This window comes from Rhinopithecus bieti, unplaced genomic scaffold (assembly GCF_001698545.2).
Source record: "Rhinopithecus bieti isolate Rb0 unplaced genomic scaffold, ASM169854v2 scaffold_2435, whole genome shotgun sequence".
NCBI classification, from domain to species: Eukaryota; Metazoa; Chordata; class Mammalia; order Primates; family Cercopithecidae; genus Rhinopithecus; species Rhinopithecus bieti.
The window spans coordinates 896,917-902,318 of record NW_016803909.1 but is presented as its reverse complement, the minus strand read 5'-3'; positions in this window follow the sequence as shown (position 1 = coordinate 902,318).

Here is a 5,402-nt window from a genome sequence, read left to right as displayed (position 1 = left end):
TTAAAAACATAATGTTTTTTTTTAAAAAAACATTATTTTAAAACATTATTTACTTAAGCACATTGCAAAAGTAGGCTGGCTGTTTTAATTTGTACTATTAGTAAATGATATTCAGAACAAATTTAATTGTTATTGTATCTCATCCTTTTAAAATTTATATTTTGTGTATGTTTTATCATATACAAAATCAGTAAATATATACATATTGGGTATGTCTGTTCCAAATATCCCTATGGATAGGGCACATATATAGAGACAATGAAAAGCCTGAATGAAAATTTATTAAAGGGTTTGGAGGTGAAAAATAACATAATGGGATTTGTATTTTAGAAAGTATATTCTAGGGCCAGGTGTGGTGGCTCACACCTGTAATCCCAGCACTTTGGGAGGCCAAGGTGGGCAGATCATGAGGTCAGGAGTTTGAGACCAGCCTGGCCAACATGGTGAAACCCTATCTCTACCAAAAATACAAAAATTAGCTGGGCATGGTGGTGGGCGCCTGTAATCCCAGCTACTAGAGAGGCTGAGGCAGGAGAATCGTTTGAACCCGGGAGGCGGAGGTTGCAGTGCACCAAGATCGCACCATTGCACTCCAGCCTGGACAACAGGGTGAGACTCTGTCTCAATAAAAGAAAGTATAATCTAGAGGAAGAGTAGATAGCCATGCAAGTTTGGAAACAGATGAGTTGGGAAACTACCTTGACAGTCCAGTAGAGATAATTACGCCTAAATCAGCATAGTAAAGATGGAGAGGAGATATGAACAGTGGCTAAAGTGAATAGAACCTGGAAAACCAACTGTGTGTGAGGATCACAGAAGATTTGAAATGAAGATGACTTGGCTCTTAGTTTTGGGCATAAGTAACTTCTGATGGTGGTACATTCACCAAGACAGGACCTCCCAGATAGAAAATACCAAGAGAATAACATTTAGGAGAAAAAGCTAATGTATCTGCTGCATCTGAGATGCTTGTGGGAAATAAGTATTGATGTCAGAAGGCTGGGCTTACAAATATAAAGTTGAGAATTATTGGTTTATATGACACTTTATTACTTTATCAATGCAGCCTAAAAACAGATTATTTTCCTTTTTTGTGTGGTGGGGGGTAAGTCAGTTTTACATCCAATTAATTCACACAGCTTAAACTCTTACATTTTTTTCACATGTGATATTGTTAAGGCATTTCTCTCTATATTTTGTTATTGCCATTGAGTTTTTGGACCTAAGGACAAGACTTTACCCTTGCACCTATCTGATTTCATCTTGCTAAAGTCAACCCATCAATTCACTTTTCAAGCTCTCCTGGGATGATGATCACCATCAAGCACATCCGCCATAGCTTCTGGCTTTATTTTGTAACTTTCTAGCTTCTGTAAATTGAAAAGTTTTGTGTTCTTTCTTTTTGCCTCTCTTGGTTCTCAGGCACATGCTATGAAATCGATTGGCTCATGGCACCCTATCGTCATCAGTACCTGCATGTCTATTATTTTATTTTATTTATTTTATTTTATTGAGATGGAGTCTCACTCTGTTGCCCAGGCTGGAGTGCAGTGGCATGATCTTGGCTAACTGCAACCTCTGCCTCCTGGGTTCAAGCAATTCTCCTGCCTTAGCCTCCCGAGTAGCTGGAATTACAGGCACGTGTCACCATATCCAGCTAATTTTTGTATTTTCAGTAGAGATGAGGTTTCGCCATGTTGGCCAGGCTGGTCTCGAACCCCTGGCCTCAAGTGATCCACCCACCTCGGCCTCCCAAAGTGCTGGGATTACAGGTGGGAACCACTGTGCCTGGCCCTATTTTATTTTATTTTTTATTTTGTTATCGTTGTTGCTCCCCCCTTATACCACATTCCCAATATTGTTTCTTCCCCTTACATTTTCTCCCACCATATTGGAACTAACATTAAAAAACAAATAAATAATACGGGCTGTACAATGATAACTTTCCCATCTGTGAGAATGCCAGCCAGGCCCAGTGGCTCACACCTGTAATCCCAGCTCTTTAGGAGATCGAGGCGGAAGGATTGCTTGAGCCCAGGAGTTTGAGGCTATAATGAGCTATGATCGTTCCACTGCACTCCAGCCTGGATGACAGAGTGAGATGCAGTCTCTAAAAAAACAAAGAGGGGAGAAAGAGAGAGAGAGAGAGCCATATCTCTCCATTTATTCAGAAAAGAGGCAAGAAAGAGAGAACCATATCTCTCCATTTATTCAGATTCATTCATTCAACAAATATTTCTTCGGTCCCTACAATGTTCCAGACTCTAAGAGTTTCTTTATATCGTTTTTATCAAGTTTTAATACTTTTCCATCAGTATTTTCTGCATTTCAAGTCACTTTCTAGATTCTTCAAGTTTTGTTGCTCTAATAAACGCCATCATATTTTCCATTGCATATTTTAATTGCTTGGTGAAAGTGTAGAACTCCTCTTAATATTTTTGTTGTTGTTATTGTTGGAGTCTATCTAGCAACCTCACTGAACTCCTTCATTAATTTTAATAGCCTGTCAGTTGTCTTAAATTTTCTGTGAAAATGAAATGTCAAATCATCTAAGAATAATGGCAATACTGTCTCTTCCCTTCCAGTCCTTGCACTTTTTCTATATTTTCTTGCCTTGCTGCATTAGCAGAGACAATTACTTTTGCAAGGATTTACAAACCACCCTCCCAATAATTGATAATGAGACCACCAACTGACAGTTTACAAATTAGCTTCTCTTCTCTTTTGGAAAAAAAAAAGAATTCAAATTCAAAGAATTTGAATTTTCTAAGAGCTCTCATTTTCAATATCTTTTTTAAAAAATCCTCAGTTCAAACATTTTCAGAATTTTTGTATGCATTTCCTGAGGCAATTTTAAATGCTAAATGCCATGTTTTGAGTTGTCTTATAGGGAGATTCAGGTTAAGGCCTAGATGATGCTAGAGAAAGGTAAGCAATGAGATTTTATTTGAATCTCAAGACTTTATGTAATAGTAGCTGAAATGTAGGTTACATATCTTAATTTCATTTTTAGTATAGATTTACTTCCATCACACTTACTATCATCTTCAGAGTTGACCCCTAAAATAATAATAAATGGAAAAGCATGCGATGCATCATAGGGGTTACAGGAGTTAACAGATTTTAGTAAGACACCATGTAATATTATATGAGGATGAAGAACCCTGAAGCCGAAGTTCATTTAGTATGTCATGGCTAATTCAGAGTAAAATCAAGAGTTAGTACCTGACTTATACCTGTTATATAAAGAAAGAGATGTCTTAACTTCACTACATGATCATTTTGTCACTTTTCAAAAGCACTTAATTACTGTTCAAGTGAAAATGTTTCAAGAACAAACCTATTTGGTCATTTAATTGACATTGCACATTAGTATATGAATAAATTTTTGCAAATTACTTATATGTATTTCATTATGCTGATTTTTTTTTTTTTTTTTTTTTTTTTTTTTTTTTTTTGAGACAGGGTCTCTGTTGCCCAGGCTAGAGTACAATGGCAAAATCATAGCTCACTACAGCCTCAACCTCCTGGACTTTAGCAATCCTCCCACCTCAGCCTCCCAAGGAGCTGGGACTACAGAGATGAGTGACCATGCCAGGCTAATTTTTTATTTTTTGTGAAGACAGGGTCTCCCTGTGTTGCCCAGGCTGGTCTTGAACCCCTGAGCTCAATAAATCCTCCTGCCTCAGCCTCCCAAAGGGCTAGGATTACAGATACGAGCCACTGCACTAGCTCTACCATGCTATAATAACTCTGTGTATCATTACACTTTTTGGCTTGCTTGACTGTGTTTTAGTGTCTGGTTAGCTAGTGACATTGACACCAAAACAAAGATTTGCCACACATTTGGAGTAGACTAGTTCATGATCAAATTTAAATAGTTTATTGTGAAACTGGGAAATTGTTGTAACACTAGACACAAAAAACATATTTATTCAGCTAGTACGTGTTAATATTTATTGCTTGGATAAAGACATTTAAAGTGATGATATTATGCTCTTTTTCTCCTTCTCCAGTCTTATTCACTTACCTCCTGTGATAAGGTTTATTCATCATCCTCAAATGCAACTTTCATACTCACTCAAAAAATAATAATTACAGCAAGAAAATAGCAAGTGATACTACTTATTTTACTGTATTTATCCTGAGATGTGTGAAGTATTAGTTCAAGTTTTTTCAGCTGGATTGAATTTAATTAATAATTTGGAGTACTAAATAATTTTTCCATGGAAATTCACAATGCGGCCATAAGGATAAAAAGAATTCACATTAAGAAGAAGAGAAAGCAATAGACATACAGTGACAAAATATAATAGAGTTAATTAAAAGCACTAACAGCAGAAACATTTACTAATCAGTCTTCTTCGGCCTTTTCTAGAGCAACAAATCTAAACAGTGCTATGCTTTATGTTGCTTTCTTTCACTTTACAGATGCTGAAAACTTTCAAGTTTCTATCTCCTAGAAGTGGGGTGGGGGGAAAGCTGGTTATTATTCCTAAACCCATTGAAATTGCATTTGTGGCATCAAAATGGATTTTTTTAAAGCAGGATGTTGGATTGACAGTAAAGCAGCTGCTCTGCAACAAACGAAAGCAAAAATTAATAAGAGACCTTAGCAAAAGAAAGACTATTGGTTTTGCACACCCAGAGCAAATTGGCTGGATTTAGAAGAGCACACTTTGATCTTTTCCAGACTAATTACTGCTCTGTGGTTTGACTGTTTTGTGCATTAGTTGCCCTTCATACAAAACCGAAACTGCTATGGTACACAGCTGTAATACAAATGAAAATTTGACATTCAGTAAACAAAGCATGGCAAGGGTCATTCTTTCAGCACAATAACTGCATAATACAATTTTAGAATGCCTTTTGTATACAAAAAAATGACACATTTTAAGGCAGTTTTGAACTCAGAGTAGGCAGTCAAGGCTGTTTGTAAAAGAGAAATTGCTCCCAACTCTGATCTATAAATATAGATTAAAAATAGTTTATTTTGACATTGTAGAAATGTTGAGGAATTTACATATTCACAGCAATAAATGCGTTCATTTCTAGAAGATGGTTTTCATTTTCTATAAGGTTAATAGGGAGCAAATTTCTTAAGTAGCAGTTTGCAGTAGCAATAATGGTGTTTATTCAGCAATATGATTCTGGATTTGCTCCTGAGAAGGAATTCAGATTATTTTATACATAGACTTCACATAAAAGTATTTAATGCTATATTTATTTTTCAGAAAATATAATGAATTAAATGATATTTTCAACAACTACTAATTATTTAGAGATCGCCATAATTATTAAAGCATAAATCTCTTTCTGCATAAGGAATATATTTAACATATAACTGGGTTATATAATCCTTCTAAATGCATTTTTAAGATGGTTTTGACAGTCACTTGAAC